This window comes from Rattus norvegicus, chromosome X, assembly GCF_021556685.1.
Source record: "Rattus norvegicus strain SHRSP/BbbUtx chromosome X, alternate assembly SHRSP_T2T, whole genome shotgun sequence".
NCBI classification, from domain to species: domain Eukaryota; kingdom Metazoa; phylum Chordata; class Mammalia; order Rodentia; family Muridae; genus Rattus; species Rattus norvegicus.
Window position 1 is genome coordinate 4,216,307 of NC_141554.1, and position 25,008 is coordinate 4,241,314.

The 25,008-nt window shown below is 38.6% G+C and overlaps 1 long non-coding RNA gene across 1 annotated transcript; it reads right to left on the reverse strand.

The window, feature by feature from the left end:
* Positions 1–2,683: 2,683 nt before the first annotated feature.
* On the reverse strand, positions 2,684–23,904 carry LOC134484781 (uncharacterized). The gene is given in 3 exon segments (NR_190877.1): positions 2,684–2,788; positions 15,285–15,398; positions 23,745–23,904. It is a non-coding gene; the product is annotated as an uncharacterized LOC134484781 (long non-coding RNA).
* Positions 23,905–25,008: the final 1,104 nt, after the last annotated feature.

Consider the following 25,008-nt stretch of genomic DNA (forward strand, 5'->3'; position numbering starts at 1 on the left):
GCATCCACAAGTCCAGCATTAGACAAAGGTCCCCCTATTTCTCTACAGACCTTCATCCAAGCTTCAAGTCCCTTATTCTTGTAAGGAATGATAGCAGCTCGACATTCCTTTGTGCACTGTTCATAGGCCAACTGTTTAATCAACGCCATAGCCGTATCGGGGTCGCCAAAGACTCTCCCCGCTGCTTCCACTAATCAGGCTACAAAGTCAGAGAATGGCTCCATAGGTCGTTGAAGGATCTTGATTAGGTTTCCACTCACTTCTCCCTTATTAGGTAAGGATTTCCATGCCTTTGTTGTAACTTCTTAATCTGCTGGTAAACCTGTCCTGGATACCCTGTCTGAGCATTGGCAAAGTGTCCCTGACCCAGCAGCATATCTCTATCCCAGACAGACTGGCTGCCCCTCGCCCTGCTGCCAAGTTAGAGTCAGCATGTTCATTGGGAAACTCAATAAGACAAGTTCTCCAATACAAATACTGTCCCAGTCTAAGACAGGCCCTAGTAAGTTTAATCCAATCACTAGGAGTCATGCAAAATCTGTGTCAGACCTCAACCTAAGCTATGGTAAATGAGGCCATAATGCCATAAGTGTTACTGATTCCTTCAGGGACTTGATCACCTTAAAGTCTAAAGGCTCATGATACCTTTGTTGATTAGCATCCACATAAACAGGATAGGCCAGATTCACTTCTGTGCGGACTGGCTCCCACACTTCTGGACAGAATGGACTACCTGATTGTTGCATGCCCAATGTCTCGCAAGAAGAAGCCGTGGCAACAGGATTCCTCTGCGAACAAGCCTTTATTGTACAGCTCTCTTGAACAGGGACAGTGGGACCTCAAGCAGCAAGAGTGCTCACCTTATATAGACAGCAGCAGAGGCTATGCTAATTGTCCTTCAGGGATTGGTGGAGCATGAATTACCTCATTAGCAATGTGCTGCTCCCTCATTAGCATATTACTAGCCAATTGATGCCGGGTGAAAACCCTGCACATGTACAGTGCCGTTGTTAACCACAGGAGGACCCCCTGCACCTGAAACTTTATTTTCTCCCTCTACAACTTTGCAGGGAGGAGGAGCTAAGGGGACCCTCCTATGGAGTTCGTCCACCATTTTAGACTTTTTCCTTTTCTTCTTCTTAATCTGTTTCGTCTGTTTCTTCCTCTATATCTGTCTTTTCTGAGTCTGTCTCCTTTGTACTTCCCTGGTTTTCTGTACTTTCCTCTTGAAGCATTTCATGGGCAGCTTTCCCCTTCTCTATAGTTGCCTAACAACATTTTTGATCCTCAGGACAACTATGCAGTAAATGCCACACTGGATGGACCCCAGGTCTTAGAGTCCCCTGTTCCAATGCAAAATCAAGGTCTTTCCCTATTTTTTCCCAACTTGCCACAGTAAGGTTACCAGAGTCTGAGAACCAGGGAGCAAAGACATGGCATTCACACAAAAATCTCTCTATGGTGCTCCTTTTTATTTTTAGTTCCTTATGCTCAAACAGCTCTTGAAGAGCCAGAAAAATTGGATGAGACTGTGAGGTCCTCAGGATCAAAACTTTTTAGGCTGCTGTGACTTCCTAAGCGTCTTCCTAATTTCAGTTTGTTTCTACCGAGAACTTACTTTTTAACTACCCTGAGAATTTATAACCACTTATTTCCCATGGTCCTTATGGTCCCACCTTACCTTGGGAAATTTCCAGCGATGCCCCGACTGCAAGAAGTTCTGATATCAGGAGGTCCCTTTACGGGTCACCACTTGCCGTGTCCACCCTCGACCAGCATGTAAGACACGAATAGTGAAGATCTTCTTCGACGAGTTTTACTCAGGAACGTTGATACAATTTTCTGACCACAGGGAACCCCCAAACCAAACTTAAATAGATAGTGCTGGCCAATCCTAGCAAGCCAAATGGGTCATGCAGATAGGCTTTCAAAATGCAGAATCTGGCAGGCCAGGTGGCATAGCCAAATAAGGAATAGTTTACTAAAAGGAGAGCTCACCATTGGGAGGGTGGAAGGCAGAAACTAGCACCAACTTAGAGTCCTGGCACGTCGCAGCTGCCTACAGTTGCTTTTCAAGGAATTTACAATAAGAAATTCAAATACAATATTCATTCAATAAAAGGTCTGTAGGGAAAATACTAGACTTTGGGAAACAGAGAAAACCTAGAAAATTGAACTGTATGTCACAGGAAAAAATCTGTGACATACAGAATAATAATATTCTCTAGAAGAATCTCCAACACTCCATGTTCCTACATCTTTATTACCCATGCCAAGCCCCTGAACAAGTTTCTCCATTCAGAACATGAAACCACTAGTGAAGCAGAGAGAAATCTCTAGAATTAGACAGATGGAGTACATAAAGGTTTCCACTGTGTCACAGGAGACATACTTTGAAAGTGGTTACTGCTTGACATTTAATTCAGAGAAATTGGGGAGTGATAATAAAGAGGATGAAGAGATTGGAAATGGGTAGAAGGATGCTGGCCTTCTATCTTGGTATAAAAAAACAAGGAAGAAATATGTGGTCCTTTGGAAAACTCAGAGAGCCCTTGGTAGGGGTTGAGTGGGATGGCTGAAGAGATAGCCTTGATCTGAGCTTCTATATAAGGGAATAAGGAACTGTGAGGCTCTTAGAAGCTTGTAGACTTCCCTGTTCTTATGGTTCCTGGAAGTCAAAGGGTTTATATCATTTATTTCTTTATTCCAAAAGCCAAGTGTTGTGAAGGGCACAGTTGTTTTCCTGAGAACTCATGACCTTTACACTTTTTCGCAAGAAGAAAAGGTCCTAAGGAAGAAGGGAAAAACAAGTATTGTGTCACTAACTAAAGGTAAACACATACATGCTTTGTATACCTATCATGCACTTTGTGTCTGACACTGATATTTGGGAGAGAGAAGTGCTTCTAGTTGGGACTTCAATAACTCAGTCATTCCACTAGTATTACTCTACCACTTCAGATTTCTGAGTCAATATTTGTGATGACTTTGCAGCTTTCTTTTCTTTTATATCATTCATTTTTTTATATTTAAACAAAATTTATTGCTTTTTAATTAGATGTTTCTATATATACATTTAAAATATTATTTCCTTTCCCAGTTTCCTGTGCATAAGATCCCTACCTGTTCGATATCCTTCTTCTCTAACCAAACTTTCTGCCGCATGACATTGCCTTGAACAGGGAGACAAATTAGAGGGGACAAGGGCTTCTCTTTTCAATGTTGCCCAAAAAGGCCATCCTCTGCAGCATATGCATTTGTAGCCATAGGCTAGTCCATGTACTTTCTCTGATTATTGGTCTAGTTATAAAAATCTCTGGTTCATTGGCATCATTGTTCTTATGTGGTTTAAAGCACGTTCAGTTCTTCTAATCCTTTTTTTTTTTTTTAAATTTAACCACATGTCTGTTTTCAGTTCACTGGTTTGCTACTAGCATTCACTTCTGTATTTGACATGCTGTATCTGTGTCTCCAGTAAATATCTATATCCAGTTCCTTGCAGAATGCACTTCCTACCTTCATCAATCTTATCTAGTTTTTTTTTTTTTTTTTTTTTTTTTTTGGTCTGATGTATACATATATACTTTTGGTGGCTCTTACACCTATGAAGTTAATTGGAAAGTTAACATGGATTCTGACCAACTAGGTCAAGAATATAGAATTCAAAAATGACAATTTCAAAGAGACTCCCCCTGTTTTTATGAACCTATTGAAGTAGACTTGATTTTTTCTCTTTTATTCAGAGCTGGGGAAGGAACCGAGGGTCTTGCGCTTGCTAGGCAAGCGCTCTCCATTGAGGTAAATCCCAAACCTGAAGTAGACGTTTAACTGGTCCTCAGGTCATTCTTTTCCCTGCACATCATCCAGCATCTTACGTTTGGCCTGAAGAAAGAATCATGGTAAATCATCCTAAACCCTCAATTCTGGCCATGGGAACACTGGACGCTAGAGAGTGTAGTACTGATATCAAATGGGACAAGAAACAGAATTCAATAGTCAATGTTGTCTTTGTTCTCCTGTTGTCTGGTAATTTTTTGATAAAATAAGAATTTGAGAGATTACATTTGAAGTAGGTACACAGAATTTACACTATTATACTTACTCTATATCAGGGCCCCATATGTGACAATATCATTGCAGAAAATGGTACTTGAAAACAGAATTTTTGAGATCAATTTCTGAGAAAAATTTACAAAGTCACCTAACAAGGAATTTACAATAAGAAATTGAAATACAATATTCGTTCAATTATACATCTGTAGGGAAAATACTGGTCATTGTGATACAGAGAAAACCTAGAAAATTTAACTGTGTGTCACAGGAATGAACCGGGGATTAAAAATATTATCTAGGAACATCTCCTACACTCCATGTTCCTAAATCGTTTTCACCCATGCCACGCCCCACAGCATGTAACCACTAGTCAAGCACAGAGAATTCTCTAGCTTTAGAGAGAAGGTGTATATAAAGGTTTCCACTGTGTCATAGGAGACATACCTATAAAGTGCAAACTTGAATCTGGTCAATGTAAGGAATGGTGTTCATCAGGTAGGCCATGACAGTTTTCAGTGACATCATTGTTAGGCATTCCCTGAAAACTCTCTTCTAACCTGGAGAGCACTAGATTCTTCTGTGATGTCACAAGTGTTGTTGTGACTGCAACTTCCTCTGAGATATTCTTTCAGTACTTCTAGGGTTTACTAATAGGCCTCTACTTCAGAGCACATTTGGGAGTGATAACAAAGACGATGAAGAGAATAGAAATAGGGAGAAAAAAGCTGATCTTCTTTCCTGGTATAAAAAACAAGGAAGAAATATGTGGTCCTTTGGAAAGTTCAGTGAGTCCTTTGTAGGGTTTGAGTGATATCGCTGAAGAGATAGCATTGATCTGAGTCTTCCACATAAGGGAATCAGGAGCTGGGAGAATCTCAGAAGCATTTGCACGTCTCTGTTCTTATCTGGACTTCTCTGTTCTTATGGTTCCTTGAAATAAGAGAGTTTATATCATTAATTTCTTTATACCAAAAGTCACGTGTTGTGAAGGGCACAGTTGTTTTCCTGAGAACTCATGACCCTTACTCTTTTTTTCAAGAAGAAAAGGTCCTAAGGAAGAAGGGAAAAACAAGTATTGTATCCCTAGTTCTGAATAAACTTCTCCACGCTTTGGATACCTATAGTACAGTTTGTCTCTCACACTGATATCTGGGATAGAGAAGTATTTGTAGTTGAGACTTCATCATCTCAGTCTTTCCCCTAGTATTACTCTGAATAACACTTCAGATTTCTGTGTCAAGATGTCTTTTTACTTGGCAGCTTTCTTTCTTTCATATCATTCTTTTTTTTTATTTTTTACCAAAATTTATTGTTTTATAACTGGATGTTTCTATATTTACTTTTAAAATATTATTTCCTTTCCCAGTTTCCTGCCAATAAGGTTCCTACCCGTTCCATTTCCTTCTTTTCAAACCAGCCTTTCTGCCGCAATGCATTCCCTTGAACTGGGAGACAAAGTAGGGAATACAAGAGCTTCTCTTTCCAATGTTTCCCAAAAAGGCCATTTTCTGCAACATATGCATTTGGAGCCATAGGTTAGTCCATGTACTTTCTTTGTAAATCTGTCTATTATGAGAAAGCGCTGGTCACTGGCATTGTTATTCTTCTCGGGTTGAAAGCACCTTCAGCTCTTCGAATCCTTTTTCAAAATTTACCAACAAGAGGTCTGTTTTCAGTTAACTGGTATGTCCCAGCATTCACTTTTGTATTTGACAGGCTGTATCTGTATCTCTCAGTAAATATTTATACCTGGTTCCTTGCAGAATGAACTTCTTACCTTCATCAATCTTATCTAGTTTGGATGGCTGATGAGTACAAATATAATTTTGGTGGCTCTTACACCTATTTTGTCAAGTGGAATGTTTACATGGATTTTGCCGAACTATGTGAAGAATGTAGAATTAAGAAATGACAATGCAAATAGATTCCGTCCTGTTTTTATGAACCTATTGAAGTAGACGTATAACTGGTCCTCAAGCCATTCTTCTTCCTGCCCATCATCTGGTATCTTACATTTGGTTTTAAGAAAGAATCTTGGTAAAACATCCTAAACCCTCAGTTCTGGCTATGGGAAAACTGGAAGCTAGATAGTGTAGTACTGATATCAAATGGGATTAGATAACCAAATACAATAGTCCATGTTGTTTTTGATTTCCTGATGTCTGGTAATTTTTTTGTTAAAATAAGTATTTGTGAGTTTATCATTTGAAGTAGTTTTACAGTATTTATGCTGTTATACTCACTATATAGCTGGGCCCACTTTGTGACAAAAATCATTGCAGAAAATGGAATTAGAAAACAGAATTATTGAGTACACATTGAGGAATATTTACAAAACCCCCTATCAAGGAATTAACCATAAGGAATTGAAATACAATATTCATTCAATTAAAGGTCTGTAGGGAAAATACTGGCCTTTGGGAAACAGAGAAAACACAAAAAATTGAACTTTATATCAATGGAATGAAACTGGGAATAAAAATATTATCTAGAGGGGCTGAGGATTTAGCTCAGTGGTAGAGCGCTTACCTAGGAAGCGCAAGGCCCTGGGTTCGATCCCCAGCTCCGAAAAAAAGAACCAAAAAAAATATTATCTAGAATTATCTCCTACACTCCATGTTCCTAAATCTTTTCTACCCTGTCTAATTTTCTCCATTCAGAGCATGTAACCACTTATGAAGCAGAGAGAAGTCTCTAGCTTTAGAGAGATGTGTTATGTATAACTGTGTAACGGGAGACATACTTGGAAAGTGAAAATTCGAATCTGGTCAATGTAAGGAAAGGTGTTCAGCAGGTAGTCCACAGCAGTTCTCAGTGCCATAATCATTAGGACCTCCCTGAAAACTCTCTTGTAACCTTGAGCGTCCTAGCTTCTGTGATGTCACAACTATTGTTGTGACTGCAACTGCCTCTCAGTTATTCCTTCAACAATAGGTTTTACTAATATTCTCTAATTCAGAGCAAATTGTGGTGTGGTAACAAAGAGGAAGAAGTGTTTGGAAATGGGGAGAAGGAAGCGGGCCTTCTGTCTTGGTATAAAAAATAAGGAAGAAAAATGTGGTCCTTTGGAAAGTTCAGTGAGTCCTTTGTAGGGCTTGAGTGATATCGCTGAAAAGATAGCCTTGATCTGAGCCTTATAAATAAGGGAATCATGAGCTTGGAGACTCTCAGAAACAACAGGACTTTCCTGTTCTTATGGTTCCTGAGGGATTATATCGTTCATTTCTTTATTCCAAAAACCAAGTGTTGTGAAAGGCACAGTTGTTTTAATGAGAGCTAAGGACCTTTACTCTTTTTGTCGAGAAGAAAAGGTCCTAAGGAGAAGGGAAAAACAAATATTCTGTCCCTAACTCAAGTTAATCATCTCCTCTGTGCTTTGGACACCTATAGTGCAGTTTGTGTCTGACACTGATACTTGGGAGAGAATATTCTTCTAGTTGAGACTTCATCATCTCAGTCTTTCCACTAGTATTACTATGACTATGACTTTAAATTTCTGAGCCAATAATTGTTATGACTTTGCACATTTATTTTCTTTTGTATCATTCATTTTTTTATATTTTAGCAAAATTAATTCCTTTTAACTAGATTTTTAAGTAGATATAAACATTTAAAATACTATTTCAATTTCCAGTTTCCTGATCATATGTTCCCTACGCATTCCATTTCCTTCTTCTTTTTTTTTTTTTTTTTTTTTTTGTTCTTTTTTTCTGAGCTGGGGACCGAACCCAGGGCCTTGCGCTTCCTAGGCAAGCGCTCTACCATTGAGCTAAATCCCCAACCCCTTCCTTCTTCTCTAAACAGCCTTTCTGGCTCGTGACATTCCCTTGAATTGGAAGAAAAACTAGGAAGGACAAGTGCCTCTCTTTTCAATGTTGCCCAAAAATGACATCCTCAGCCACTTATTCATTTGGAGCCATAGGTCAGTACATGTACTTTCTTTTTATATTTGTCTAGTACAATAAAGCTCTGTATCATTGGCATAGTTGTTCTTATGGTGTTGAAAGCACCCTCAGCTCTTCTAATCCTTTTTCAAGATTTAGCAACCATATGTCCGTTTTCAGTGCACTGGTTTACTACCACCATTCACTTCTGTATTTGACATGCTGTATCTGTGCCTCTCAGTAAATATCTATATCTGGTGCCTGGCAGAAAGCACTTCTTACCTTCATCAATCTTACCTAGTTTTGTTGGCTGATGTATACATATATACTTTTGGTGGCTCCTACACCTAAATGTTTAAGTGGAAAATTATCATGGATTCTGGCCAAATATGTCAATAGTGTAAAATTCACAAATGACAATTTCAAATAGACTCTCTCCTGTTTTTATTAACCTATTGAAGAATATGTTTAACTGGTCCTCAAGACATTTTTCTCCCTGTCCTTAGTCCAGTATTTTACTTTTGGACTTAAGAAAGAATGATGATAAATCATCCTACCCTTATGTCTGGGCATTCAAACACTGGAAACTAGATAGAGTATACAGGAATGACCTGTGAATAAAAATATTGTCTATAAGAACTTCCTACACTCTGGACTTTTCTGTTCTTATGGTTCCTGGAAGACAGTGGGTTTATATCATTCATTTCTTTATTCCAAAAGCCAAGTGTTTGAAGGGCATATTTGTTTTCCTGATAAGTCATGACCTTTATACTTTGTAAAGAAGAAAAGGTCCTAAGGAAGAAGGGAAAAACAAGTATTGTATGCTTAGCTCCAAGTAAACTCATGCTTTGGATATCTATAGAGCACTTTGTGTCTGACACTGATATTTGGCAGAGAGAAGTGCTTCTAGTTGAGACTTGATCATCTCAGTCTTTCCACTAGTATTACTCAGACTACCACTTCAATTTCCTAGGAAATACATGTGATTACTTGGCATCTTTCTTTTCTTTTATGTCATTCATATTTTTTAGAGAATTTTATTGCTTTTTTTGAACTGGATGTTTTCTATATTTACATTTAAAATATTAATTCCTTTCCCAGTTTATTCCCTTAAGATCCCTACATGTTCCCTTTTCTTACTTCTATAACCAGACTTTCTGTCCATTGACATTCCCTTGAACTGGGAGACAAATTAGGGAGGACCAAGGGCATCATCACCATTTTTGCCCAAAAAGGCCATCCTCTGCCACATATGAATTTGGAGCCATAGATCAGTCCATGTACGTTCTTTGTTTATTGGTCTGGTATCCGAAGGCTCTGGTTTATTGGCATTGTTGTTCTTATGGGGTTGAAATCACCTTCAGCTCTTCTAACCTTTTTCAATATTTACCTACAAGAGGTCTGCTTTCAGTTCACTGGTTTGCTACTAGCATTCACTTCTGTATTTGACATGCTGTATCTGTGTCTCTCAGTAAATATCTTTATCGAGTTCCTGGAAGAATGCACTTATTAGCTTTATCAATCTTATCTAGTTTTGGTGGCTGATGTATATAAATAATTTTGGAGGCTTCTACACTTACGTTGTTAGGCGGAATGTTAACAAGGATTCTCCCCAACTATGTCAAGAATGTAGAATTCACAGATGACAATGTAAATAGACTCCCTCCAGTTTTTATGAACCTATTCAAGTAGACATTTAACTGGTCCTCAAGCCATTCTTCTCCCCTGCCCATCATCTGGTAGATTACATTTGGCCTTAAGAAAGAATCATGGTAAAACATCCTAAACACTCAAGTCTGGCCATGGGAAAACTGGAAGATAGATAGGGTACTACTGATATCAAATGGGAGTAGAGAACCGAATTAAAAAATCCATGTTATACTTTGCTTTCCTGATGTCTGGTAATTTTTTTGGTAAAAAAAAAGGATTTGGGAATTCATCATTTGAAATAGGTACACAGTAGTTACAGTGTTGTACTCATTCTATAGCTGGGCCCCCTTTGTGACCAAAATCATTGCAGAAAATTTAATTGGAAAACAGAATTTTTGATTACACAATGAGGAACATTTACAAAGTCCCCTATCAAGGAATTTACAGTAAGAAATTGAAATACAATATTCATTCAATTAAAGGTTGTAGAGAAAATACTGGCATTTGGGAAAGAAAGAAAACACAGAAAATTGAACTTTATGTCACAGGAATGAACCTCAATAAAAATATTATCTAGAAGTATTTCCTACACTCCATGTTCCTAAATCGTTTCTACCCATGCTAAGCCCCTGGCTAACTTTCTACATTCAGAGCATGTAACGACTAGAGAAGCAGAGAGAAGTCTCTACTTTAGAGTGATGTAGTACATACAGGTTTCCACTGTGTTTCCTGAGACATACCTGGTAAAGGCACTCTTGAATCTGGTCAATGTAAGGAAAAGTGTTCAGCATGTAGATCACGGTAGTGCTCAGTGACATTATCATTAGAACCTCCCTGAAAACTCTCTTATAATCTGGTGACCCCTAGCTCCTTCTGTTGTCATGACTGCAACTGCCTCTCAGATTTTCCTTCAATACCTCTAAGGTTTCCTATTTGGCCTAATTCAGAGACAATTTGGAAGTGAGAAAAAAGAGGATGAAGGATATGAAATGGAGAGAAGGAAGCTGGCCTTCTGTCTTGGTATAAAAAAAACAAGGAAAATTATGTGGTGCTTGGGAAAGTTTAGTATGTCCTTGTTAGGTGTTGAGGGGTAACTCTGAAGAGATAGCCTTTAACTTTGCCTTCCACATAAGGGAATTAGGAGCCGGGAGCCTCTCAGAAGCATCTGGACTTCCCTTTTCTTTTGCTTTCTGGAAGTCAGAGAGTTTATATCATTCATTCCTTTATTCCAAAGTCAAGTGTTGTGAATGGCACAGTTGTATCCCTGACAGGTCATGGACTTTATATTTTTTCTCAAAAAGAGAAAGTTACTTAGGAAGATGGGATGGACAAGCATTATGTTCGCAGCTCAGAGTAAACTCTTCAATGTTTTCGATACCTATAGTGCAGTTTCTGTCTGATACTTCTATCTGGGAGAGAGAAGTGCTCTAGTTCATATATCATCATCTTAGTCTTACCACTTGTATTACTCTGACTATCATTGTAGATTTCCAAGTCAACAGGTATAATTAGTTGGCAGTTTTATTTTATATCTTTCATTTTTTAGCAAATTTTATTGCTTTTTTTAACTGGATGTTTCTATATTTTCATTTAAAATGTTATTTCCTTTCCCAGTTTCCTGCCTAAAAGATCATTTACTCGTTACCCTGCCCTTCTTCTATAACCCTCCTTATTACCCCTTGACATTACCTTGAACTTGGAGTCAAACCTAGGGAGGACCAAGGACTTCTCCTTCCATTGGTGCCCACCAAGTCTATTCTCTTCCACATATGCAGTTGGAGCCATAACTCTGTCCATGTACATTCTTTGAATATTGTTCTAGTATCAGAAAGCTCTGGTTCATTGGCATAGTTGTTCTTGTAGTGTTAAAGCCCTTCAGCTCTTGTAATCTTTTTTTAAAATCTAAAAACAAGAAGTCCATTTCCAGTTTACTGGTATGCCACTAGCATTCACTTCTGTATTTGTATAATCTAGCTGTGTCTCTCAGGAAATATCTATATCTGACAGAATGCATTTCTTACCTCCATCAATCTTGTGTAGTTTCGGTGGCTGATGTATATATATGTACTTTTGTTGGCTCCTACAGCTATAATTTTAGCAGGAATTTTAACATGAATTCTGCGCATCTAGGTCAAGACTGTAGAATCCACAAATGGCAACACCAATTAGACTCCATCCTGTTCTTTTGAAACTACTTATATTGAGGCTTCACTGGTTCTCAAGTCATTCCTCTCGCTTTCCATCCTCCTATATCTTATGTTTGACTTTAATAATGAATCATGGTAAAATATCCAAAACCCTCAAGTATGGCAATGAAACACAGGAAGGTAGATATTGCGGAACTGATATCAAGTGGGACTAGAGAAACGAATTAAATAGTCCATGTGGTACTTTCCTTTATTAATATCTGGTAATTTTTGGATAAAATAAGGATTTGGGAGTGTGTCATTGAAGTATGTATACAGCATTTACACTGTTATGCTCATTCTATAATTGGGCCACCTCTGTTGCCAAAAATCATTGCAGAAATGGAATTGGAAAAAAGAATTTTTGAGTACACATTCAGGAATATTATAAAGTCCCCTATCGTGGAATGTACAATAAGAAAATATAATATAATATTCATTCCATTACAGGACTATAGGGAAAATCCTAGTGTTTGGGAAACAGATAAATCTGAGAAAATTGAACTAGACCTGGGAATAAAATTATTATCCACATTAATTTCCTCCACTCTAGGTTCCTAAATCTTTTCTACCCATGCCAAGTCCCTAGCTATCTTTCACCATTCAGAGCATGTAATCATTAAGGAAGCCAAGAGAATTCCCTAGCTTTAGAGATCAAGTATGTAAAGTTTTCCACTGTGTCACAGGAGACACTCCTGTGAAGTGCACCCTTGAATCTACTCAATGTTAGTAAAGCAGTTCAGCAGGTAGTCCATGGCAATTCTCAGTGATATCATCATTAGGCCCTCCCTGAAAAATCTCTTACATCCTGGAGAGCCCTAGCTTCTTCTGTGATGTCACATGTATTGTCGTGTCTTCAACTGCACCTCGGAAATTCCTTCAGTACCTCTAGGATTTACCAATTAGCCTTCTGTTCAGAGTAAACAGCCATTTGGGAGGGAGAACAAAGAGGATGAAGATAACAGAGATGGGGAGAAGGAAGCTGGCCTTCTATCTTGGTATAAAAGTAAAGAAGAAATATGTGGATCTTGGGAAAACACCCTGGGAAGATGGTTTAATTCTTTTGTTCTATGGGTTCACCAAGCTCATGGAGAAGATGCTGAACATCCTAAAGACCTTTTGCCAGATGGCAAAGTTTCTAGATACCCCTTATTAGATTTTGATGGTCCTGGGGATTGTATGGCTGATGGTAAATGTTTCCCAGAATGAGTGCTAGAGCCAGGTTGATGTTAAGATGCTTTAGAAGACATGGAAATTTTTTTATATACTTGGGCTAATGGCACAAGGTCTACATGATTTTTTTTCGATGTGGACTGCCCTTCAGACCTTTGTAAATATAAAAAAAAAGGTTTTGTATCTTTGAAGTCTAATTTGCACAGTGACAAATCACTTTGAGCATGGAGAACACTTTCTGGAGCACTAGAGAGGGGTGAAGAAATTCCCTGAAACCTAGGGCAGATGGTGAACATGCCTTTTCAGTTGAAGGAAGAGTTACTTGAGCATCTTGGGACAATATGGAATGTCCGGCATGCCCTTGTAAGGATTGGCAACTTTCCACAATTCCTTAGTCTTTTTTGAAAATTCCATGTCCCTTTGGGCAGATGGAGAAGGTGTGAGACTCACCTGAGTAGTAGTTGTAGCTTTTAGTGACTCTTCGGCAGCAGAAGATGGCACAAGATCCCTTTTGGCAGAAGGGGGAAGCTTGAAACTGTCTCCCTTAGAGGAGAAATTTCTAAAGACTCCATCAAAAGGATAAAATCTTAACCCTTTGTTTCTAGAAACTCGATGCCTGTGGTCCAATTTGGTATACGGAGAATGTCAAGTATTTCTCCACAGAGTGGACATGTGAAATAAATCTAATTGGGTAGATGGGGATAGTTGTAAAGCATGCTGTTCAGATGCAGTAGATCCTACGACATCCTTCTCACATGAGGAAGGTCTTAATGTATCGTGTATATATGTGGAAATCCTGAGTGTGATGTCAGAATGGGGGGGGAAGGTATTAGAGCTACCTCTGAGATGTGACCTCTCCTAGAGAGACAGGGGCATATGTGAGAGGTCTGAGACTCTCATGAGCAGATAAGGAGGTTCTAGACATCGTTGTGTAACTGTGTAAGTTCCAAGAAAAATTCCCTCTGCAGGAAAAATGGAAAGAGACTTTCATATTGAAGTATTGAAGTGTCAGGTTCCCTACCCTGCTTGATAGGCAAAACAGGTTCCAAGGCCCCTTCAGGAGATAAGGTAAAATTGAAAGGCTTTTAGGTATTTGGCAGGTGTTCTGGGTCAGTTTGTGGGTATAAAGAAGGACTGGAAACCCTTTGTGCATATTTGGAAGAGTGTGTAGCATCTTCTGTAGCTGGGGAAGATGGCTGATCTTGAGGAGATTAAGAAGTTCCTATAGTCATCTGTGAAGTTTGCGGAGGTCATATCCATTCTTTCCACAAATGGAATCCAAGGAATCCCTTTCCTCAGATGTCAAGGATGCTACAGACACTGGTGTTTGCATATCATGTTCCCCTACTCCTCGTTCATATATGGTTGGATCCATAACCTTCTCTACATATGCAATATGTCCTAGAACATCTTTTGTACACGTGTTGCGTCCACAAGCCATTTCTAAATATGTGGCTGTGGGTAGAATTCCTTTTGTAGATGTTTCTTGTCCTGCAGTCTCTTTTTGAGATAGAGTACTACTCAGAGAATCATGCTCAGTTTTGGGAAATTCTAGCATCTCTGATGTACATGTGGAAAATTTTGGAGCCCCTCTTTTCAGGACAGAATGACATAGAGTCCCCTGAGGAGGAAGGGTATGTTTTATCTTCTCTGTACATTGTATCGATATGGAGTCTGCATGACTCATTGACAATGTGTTATGATAAACTTGTCTTTTTTGGGCCTGATGACAAGTCAGGAGGGTCCTTTTTGGTGGTAGAGGATATTTGAATATTTCTCTGTTTTATAGGGACATTGGAAGTACTGGGGGTGATGGTGAGGGTGCTAGATCATATTTTTTATGTGAAGAAGTCACAAGAGTTCCTTAGGTGGACTCACAATTTTCTAACATATCTTGTGTGGGTGTGAAACTCTCAAGAGCCCCTTCAAAAACTGGCAGTCATTCTTGATCTAATGGTGTACATGCAGAAAGTTTTGTCACTCCTCTTCTGTTATGTGTGTTATGAGGTTGACTTGAGGATTTGTGACTGTATTTTGCCCCCCTTGGATCATAAGTGATGATTTAAGTCCTTTTTTAATAGTAGAGGTCTTTGAAGTTCCTCTTGGATTAATAGTGATTTCAGAAATCCCCGTTGTCAGCAGAATCAGTTTTCAACTCATTTAACCCGAAGCAGATTGCAAAAGGCACTTTGGTGGAGATGGGGGACACATTTGACTGTCTTTGTGAGTGGACAAAGCTCTCTGCCAAGTTTTGGCAGTTGGCGAAGGTATTAAAGTCTCATGCAGAGAGTGGGCAGGACTTAATCCATTTGTGGAATATGGAAATCATTGAGATTACCTTTAAGAGAAGAAGATGTGCAGACCATTTTGTTTGATGGGGCTTGTTGTACCTCCCCTCGACCAGAGGGGTCTTCTCCAACACATTTGGAGGAGAATTGGAAAGACTGGAGACCTGCAGGATAGGGAATGAACATTTGAAACTCCTTTAGAAACTCTGTGAGACAGAAGAGTGGACAATACTGAGACCTCAGGGAAGGAGAGACTGCTACCTCCGCCCACTTGTTCCCACAGGCCTAGCCCAAGAGGAAAGTGCATAGTGCATCTGGACACATGTATATAGAAGCAGTCAAGCTGCAGGAGCCCTGCAGTCCAAACTGCAACTGGATCTGAACTGGTCCTAACAGCATCCTACTCCCAAATCTCGTGTGGTGTGGTCAGACTGAGACCATCAGAGGGACAGAAACCCCTGAGAATTCTGCTCACATTCCTGACTTAAAAAAAAAACACCTAGCTCCATCTGGGCCTCCTGTGCATAGGGACATAGGAGCAGTAGGGGCTGGATGTTTCTTCGTGCCTCTCATAAAGAACTGAAAGTCAGCCTGATTGATTCAGATTGGCTGTAAGCAAATAATTTTCTGTGCCTTGGAAAGGGTTGAAAATATTTTCATTAACTTTTGATATGAAATTAGTTAGGACTTTGAGAAAAGTGGGCAGAGAGGCCCTAGAACGTATGTTTTTAATTTTTTTTTTTTTTGCTTTCTAGAGTCTAACTTCTTAAGTTGTTTGTACATTTTGAATATTACCCATTATCAGATAAAGGATTGGTAAAAATATTTTCCCAATCTGTTGGTTACAGCTTTGCCCAAATGATGGTGTATTTTACCTTACAGAAGCTTTCGTGTTTTATTAGGTCCTATTTGTCAATTTGTGATCTTAGAGCCTACATCATTGGTGTTTTGTTCAGGAAACTTTCCCTGTGCCCATGTGTTCAATACTCATCCCAACCTTTTCTTCTATTAGTTTGAGTGATTCTGGTTTGATGTGTAGGTCCTTGATTCACTTGTACTGAAGCTCTGTACATGGTCATAAAAATGGGATAATTTGCATTCTTGTACAAGCTGACTTCCAGTTGAACCAGCACTAATTGGAAAATGCTATGTATCTTCCTTTGGAAGGTTTTATCTCCTTTGCCAAATATCAAATGATAGGTGTGTGGGTTCATTTCTGGGTCTTCAATTCTATTCCACTAGTCCATCCATCTGTCTCTTTACAAATACCAAGCAGTTTTTATCACTATTGCTCTGTAATACTGCTTGAGTTAAGGAGTGATGATTCCTCCAGAAGTTCTTTTATTGTTGAGGATAGTTATAGCTGTCCTGGCATTTTCTTATTCCAAATGAATTTGCAAATTGCTATTTCTATCTCTATTAAAGAATTCAGTTGGATTTTTGATGGATATTGCATTGCATTGAATGTGTACATTGCTATTGGGAAAATAGTCATCTTCCCTATATTAATCGTGTCAATCCATGAGCAAGGAAGCTCTTTCTATCTTCTGAGATCTTTCTCAATTTCTTTCTTCAGATACTTTAACTTCTTGTCATACAGATAATTCACCTGCTTGGTTAATCTCACACCAAGATATTTTACATTATTTGGGACTATTGTGAAGTGTGTGGTTTCATTATTTTCTTTCTTAGCCTGTTTATCCATTGAGGAGAGGAAGGGTCCTGGTATGTTTGAGTTAATTTTATACCCTGACACATTATTGAAGTTGTTTATCAGGTTAAGAAGTTCTCTGGTTAAACTTTTGGGGTCAATAAGTGTATACACCTCATCTGGCAAGGAAGACACAACATTGTCGGATTCTTCTCTACAGCCTTTATGGCAATACCACCTCTTTGGTGATACAGGGACCTCTAGCGGCAAAAGCACTTGCCTTCTATACACAACAGGCTGTGGCTATGCTAATTGTCCTTCAGGGATTGGCGGAGAATGAATCACCCCACTATCACCCCTGCTACTTTTCCTTCAGGTATTGGCTGCGCATGAATTCCTCATTAGCTTATTACCATCCCGTCAAACTGATGCCAGGGGCAAAACCCGCACATGTGCAGTATCTTTGGTCACAACAGGAGGGCACCGGATCACCTAATTACCCTACAGCCACCCTGGCAAGGAGACAAGCCTGTGCATATGCAATAAATCGTTTACTTCCAGACGGGACTGGATTTCGGCACCATTTATGCTTTACCTCAATGCTCCCTACACTGAAGTGTTGTTGAAATTTGTCAAATGCTTTCTCAGCATCTAATGAAATGACCATGTGTCCTTATCTTTGAGTTTGTTTATATGTTACATAACATTGACGATTTTCTGTATATGAAAACATCTCTGCATCCCTGATCATGATGGATGATTGTTTTTTAGATTCGGTTCACAAGAATTATATTGAGTATTTTTGCGTCAATATTCATAGAGGAAATTGGTCTGAAGTTCTTTTTCTTTGTTGGATCTTTGTGTGGTTTAGGCAGTTAACATGATCTACCTGTGTCTCTCAGGAAATATCTATATCTGGTTGCTAGCAGAATTTACTCTTTAGATACATCAATCTTATCTAGTTTTGGTGGCAGAGGTATATATATATATATATATATATATATATATATATATATATATGTATATGTATGTACATACTTTTGATGGCTCCTACAGCTATGTGGTTAGATGGAAGTGTAACATGGATTCTGCGCAACTAGTTCAAGAATGTAGAGTTGAGAATTGACACAAATAGAATCCCTCTTGTCTTATGTTTCTACTGAAATTGAGGTTATACTGGTCCTCAAGCCATTCTTATTTCTACCCATCTTCTCTTATCTTATGTTTGGCCTTCAGAGACAATGATGGTAAAACATCCGACCCTCCAGTCTAGCAATGGGGACACAGGAAGATAGATAGTGTAGTACTGATTCCAAAAAGTGCTAAAAAAGTGATTTCTATAGTCATTTTGTCCTTTGCTTTGATGAAAATGGAATTAGAAACAATTTTTGAGTACACATACAGGAATATTAAAGTCTCTTTTCAAGGAATGTACAATGAGAAAGTGAAATACAATATTCATTCAATTAAGGTCTGTAGGCAAAATAGTGGACTTTGGGAAATAGAGAAAACCTGGGATACTGAACTGTAAGTCGCAGGAATGTACCTGGGAATAAAATATTATCTGGAAGAGTCTCCTCCACTCTATGTTCCTAAATCTTTTCTTGCCATGCTAAGCACCTGACTAACTTTGTTCATTCAGAGCATGTACCCACTAATGAAGCAAAGGGAAGTCTCTACCTTTAGAGAGAATTAGTATGTAAAGGTTTCCACTGTGTCACAGGAGAAACTTCTGGAAATGGCACCCTCAAATATGGTCAATGAAGGGAAGCTGTTTAGTAGGTAGGCTATGGCAATTCTCAGTGACATCATCATTAGTCCTCCCTGAAAAATCTCTTGTATCCTGGAGAGCCCAAGCTTCTTCTGTGATGTCACAAGTGTTGTCATGACTGCAACTGCCTCTCAGATTCTCCTTCAGTACCTCTAGGGTTTACAAATTGGCAACTAATGGGGGGTAAACAGCCATTTGGGAGGGAGAACACAAAGGATGAAGTGACCAGACATGGGGAGTAGGAAGCTAGCCTTCTGTCTTGGTATGAAAAAAGGAAGGAATATGTGGTCAATGGGTAAGCTCTTTAAGTATTGTGTAGGGGTTGAGTAGGTTCACTGAAGAGATAACATTTATCTGAGCTTCACACTTATGGGAATCAGGAGCTGGGAGCCTCTCAGAAGCATCTGGACTTTCCTGCTTGTTATTTTTCTTGGGAGTCAGACAGTTTATGAATTTCATTTCTTTATCCCAAATGTCAGGTTTTGGTAGGGCACTCTAGTTTTTCCAAGGAGCTCATAGCTTTTATCCTTTTGCTAAGAAGGAAAGGTCCTAAAAAAGAAAGTAAAGCAAGTATTGTGTCCTCAGCACAGAGTAAACTCCTGCATGCATTGGATTCTAATAATGCAGTTCGTGTCTGACACGGAGATGTGGGAAGGAGAAGTGCTTTTAGATGAAACTTAATCATATCAGTCTTTCCACTTGTATTACTCTGAATACCATTCCATGACAGTGACCCCTTAAAATACTGAATCAATTGGTGTGATTAGCTGGTACATTTATTTTCTTTTATTTCTATCTTTTTTTTAGTTTTTAAACAAATTTTATTGCTTTTTTAATTGGATATTTCTAAATTTACATTTAAAATATTATTTCTTTTCCCAGTTTTCAGACTATATGATTCCTTACCGGTCCCCTTACCCTTTTCCTATAACCACCCTTACTGCCCCTGGACATTTACTTTACTGGGAGCCAAACCTGGGCAGGACCAAGGGTTCTCCTTCCATTGTTGTCCAACAAGGCCATCCTCTACAACATATGTAGTTGGAGACATAAGTATGTTCATGTACATTTTTTGAACATTGGTCTACTACCAGAAAGCTCTGCTTCATTAGCATTCTTGTTCTTAAGGGGTGGAAAGCACCTTCACCTCTTCTAATCCTTTCTCAAAATCTACCAACAAGAAGTCCATTTTCAGTTCACTTTTTGTCCACTAGGGTTCATGTTGTGGTTTGCCCTGAAGTTATCTGTGTTTGATACTAATTCCAATGCCCCAAGGTCAGCTGCATAGTCCTGTACTCAGGACTCAGGTTACTTCACCAGAACCACTTGCCTATTGAATTTGTGAAGTATATGTGAGTGGCAGGAACAGGATAGAAGGAGGGTTGTCATGGGAGGAGAAGGAAGAATGGGCGGGAGAGAAGTTTGAAAGAAGAGGAGAAGACTAGAGGAAAAAGGAGAGAAAGGAAGATGACAGAGTGAGAAGCCATTGTAAGTGAATTTAAGATTTTGCTCTGTGTATTTACATGTTATTATTAATGTTCCTAAGGGATGGATGGTACCCAGATTTGTATGTTTAAGTGGGCAATTATATCTATTCTACTAGATCAAAGATTATTGTGTTGTGTGTTTTTTATGTGAGGGTTTGTGTATAGGAAAGTGTGTGGTGGCAAAAAACACTGTGCAGCCGAGGAGTGGGAATGTGTTTCCTCCAAGATATCTAGCAGAGAATTTCAGACATATTGGTGCCAGAGTTAGCAGGGTAACAGGAAATTTTACTTTTTTATTTTCATATTTTTACAAAACACATTCTTTTCTGTATATAATATGCTCTAGCTGTGTCTCTCAAGAAATATTGGGGTTGGGGATTTAGCTCAGTGGTAGAGCGCTTGCCTAGGAAGCGCAAGGCCCTGGGTTCGGTCCCCAGCTCCAAAAAAAAAAAAAAAAAAAAGAAATATCTATATCTGTTGCCTGGCAGAATGCACTTCTTAGCGTCATCAATCTTATCTAATCTTATCTTATATATATATCCTTTGCGTGGCTCCTGCCGCTACGTGGATAAGTAGAATTTTCACATGGATTGTGCTTAACTAAGTCAAGAATGTAGAATCCACAAAGGACAATGTCAAATAGACTCCCTCCTTTTCTTATGAACATATTGAAGTTGAGGTTTCCCTGGACCTCAAGCCATTCCTCTCCCTGTCCTTCTTGTATCTTATTATTCCAGAAGAATAAATAATTGTAGAACAACCGCAAACCTCAAGTCTGGCCACGGGAACACAGTAAGGTAGATAATGCAAAACTGATATCAAATGGGACTAGAGAATCAAATTCTATAGTCCATGTTGTCCTTTGCTTGACTGATCCCTGATAATTTTGGGATAAATTAAGGATTTGGGAGTTTATCATTTCAAGTAGGTACACAATATTTACACTCTTATACTCATTCTATAGCTAGGCCACATTTGTTGCCAAAATCATTCCAGAAAATGGAATTGGAAAAAAAAAGTTTTGAGTACACATTCAGCAATATTTATAAAGTCCCATATCGAGGAATGTACAATACGAAAGTGAAATAAAATATACATTCAATTGAAGGTCTGTAGGGAAAATACTGGCCTTTGGGAAACGGAGAAAACCTACAAAATTGAACTGTATTTCACAAAATGTACCTGGTTATAAAATTAATATCCAGAAGAATCTCCTCCACTCCATGTTACAAGGTCTTTTCTACCAATTCCAGGACCTTGACTAAATTTTCCCGTTCAGAGCATGTATCCACTAATAATGCAAAGGGAAATCTCTAGCTTTAGAGAGATGGAGTAAATGTTTCCACTGAATCATAGGAGACAAACCAGGAAAGGGCACCCTCAACTCTGGTCAATGTAAAGAAAACTATTTAGCAGGGAGACAATGGCAGTTTTCAGTGACATCATCATTAGGCCCTGCCTGAAAAATCTCTTGTAACCTGGAGAGCTTTGTCTTCTTCTGTGATGTCACAAGTGTTGTCATGACTGCATCTGCTTCTCAGGTATTCCTTCAGTACCTCTAGAGTTTAGTAAATGGCATCCATTTCAGAGTAAACAGCCATTTGGGAGTGAGAACCAAGAGGATGAAGAGATCAGATATGGAGATAAGGAAGCTTCCCTTCTGTTTTGCTCTAAAAAAAGGAAGAAATATGTGTGCTTCTGAAAGCTCAGTGACTCCTTGGTACGGGTTGAGTGATATTTCTGAACAGATAGCACTGATCTGAGTCTTCCACAAATGGGAATCGGGATTTGGGGTCGTCTCAGAAGCATCTGGACTTCCCTGTTCTTATGGGTCCTGGAAATCAGAGAGTTTAAATCATTCATATATATCAAAAGCCAAGTGATGGGAAGGGCACAGTTGTTTTCCTGAGAGCATATGGCCTTAATTCTTTTTGACAAGAAGAGAAAGGACCTAAGGAAGAAAGGAAGGACAAGTATTGTGTCCCTAGCTCAGAGTAAACTCCTCCATGCTTTAGATATCTATTGTGCAGTTTGTGTCTGATACAGATATCTGGGAGAGAGAAGTGTTTCTAGTTGAGTCTTCACCATCCTAGTCTTTCCACTATTATATCTGTAACTACCATACCCTGACAGTGATCCATTAGATTTCTGAGTCAACATCTGTGTTTGTGTTTAGCTGTCAGTTTTCTTTTCATTTATTTCTTATATTTTTTTTTATTTTTGCAAATTTTATTTGTTTTTTTAAACAAATAAATATGTACATTTACATTTAAAATATTATTTCTTTCAAGAGTTTACTACCATAAGATATCTAACTGGTCCCTCTCCTGTTCTTCTATAAACTACCTTACTGTCCTTTCACATTTATTTTAACTGTGAGTCAAACCAAGGGAAGGACCAAGGCCTTCTACTTCTATTGGTGCCCAAAAAGCCATCCTCTGCTACATATGCAGTTGGATTCATAGGTCTGTCCAAGTACAGATTTTGAATATTGGTTTAGTACCAGAAAGCTCTGGTTCATTAGCATTTTTTTTCTTTCGGTGTTGAAAGCTCCTTCAGCTCTTGTTATTCGTTCTCAGAATCTACCAACAAGAGGTCCATTTCAGTTCACCTGTTTGCCACTAGCATTCTATTCTTTATTTGAAATGCTCTAGCTGTTTCTCTCAGGACATGTGTATATCAGTTTCCTGGCCAATATCAATAGCACTACTTAGCTTCATCACTCTTATCTAGTTTTGGTGTCTGAAAAGAAAATATATATATATATATATATATATATATGGTGGTTAGGTGGAATGTCAACATGGATTCTGTGCAACTATGTAAAGAATGTAGAAATTGTAGAAATTACTAATGTCAATGTCTAATAGATTCACTCCTATACTTATGAAGGTATTGAAGTTGAGGTTTCACTGTCCTTCAGGCCTTCCTTTTCCTGCCCATACCCCTGTTTCTTTTATTTGGCCTTTAAAAGAATCATGGTAACACATCTAAAACTTTCAAGGCTGGCCATGGGACCACAGGAAGGTACATAATGTAGTACAGTTATCAAATTTGATTAGAGAACCGAAATGTATAGTCCATGTGGTCCTTTGCTTTATTGATGTATGGATATCTTTGGATAAAATAAGGATTTGGGAGTTTATCATTTGAAGTAAGTACACAGTATTCACACTATTATACTCACTCTATAGCCGGGCCACATTTGTTTCCAATATCATAGCAGAAAATGGAATTGGAAAACAGTAATTTAGAGTACACATTCAGAAATATTTATAAAGTCCCCTATCAAGGAATGTACAATAAGAAAGTGAAATACAATATTCATTCACCTAAAGGTCTATAGCGAAAATACTGGCCATTATAAAACAGAGAAAACCTAGAAAATGGAACTGTATGTCACAGGAATGGACATGGGAATAAAAATATTATCCAGAAGAATCTCCTACACTCCCAAGTTCCTACATCATTACTACCCATGTCAGGACCCTGACTAACTTTCTCCATTCAGAGCATGTAACCACTGTCGAAGCAAAGAGAAGACCCTAGCTTTAGAGAATTGGAGTACATAAAGGTTTCCCCTATGTCACGGGAGACATACCTGGAAAGGCACTCTTGAAACTGGTCAATGTAAAGAAAGCTGTTTACAGGTAGGCCATGGCAGTTCTCAGAGACATTCATCATTAGGCCCTCCATGAAAAATCTCTTGTATCCTGGAGAGCCCTAGCTTCTCCTGTGATGTCACAAGTGTCTGCAAATGCCTCTTGGATATTCCTTCAGTGCCTATAAGGTTTACTAATTCTCCTGTATTTCAGAGGAAATATCAATTTGGGAGTGAGAACAAAGAATATGAAAAGCTCAGAGATGGGGAGAACAAAGATGGTCTTCTTTCTTGGTATAAAACAAAGGAAGAAATATGTTGACCCCGGGAAATCTCACTGACTCTTTGCTAGGAGTTGAGTAGGTACGTTGAAGAAATACAATTGATCTGACCCTTCCACACATGGGTTCAGGGGCTCGGAACCTGTCAAAACTAACTGGACTTCTCTCCTTCTAATGGTTCCTTTAAGTCAGAGAGTTTATATCATTAATATATTTATCCAAAAAGCCAGGTGTAGGGGAGGGCACTGTCCTTTTCCTTACAGCTCATGCCTTTTATTTTTTTGCCCAAAAGAAAAGGGTCCTAAGGAAGAAGTGAAAGACAATTAATGTGTCCTCAGCTCAGAGGAATCTCCTTGATTATTTGAATACCTATAGTGCAGTTTGTGTTTGATACTGGGATTTGGGAGTGAGATGTGTTTATAGTTCATCATATCAGTCTTTTCGCTAGGATTACTCTGACAGCCATTGCCTGATTGTGACCCTTTAGATTTCTCATTCAATATGTATGATTCGATGGCAGTTTTCTTATTTTTAACTTAGTTAATATTTATTATTTTTAGCAAGATTTTTTTTTGCTCTTTTAATTTGATTTTCCATATTTACATTTCAAATATTTTCCTTTCCCAGATTGCTTTCCATGAGATCCCTAACCGGTCCCTATGCCCTTCTTGTATAATCCCTCTTATTGCTCTTTGACATTCCATTGAATTGGTAATAATACCTAGTTTAGACCAAGGGCATCTCATTCCATTGGTGACCAACAAGACCATTCTCTGCTACATATGAAGTGGGAGCCATAGGTCTATCCATGTACAATCTTTGAATATTTGTATACTACCAGAAAACTCTGGTTGGATGGCATGTTTTTCCTTATAGGATTAAAAGCTCCTTCAGCTCTTGTAACCCTTCTCAAAATCTACCAACAAGAGATCGGTTTTCAGTTCACTGGTTGGCCACTACCATTCACTTCTGTATTTGACATG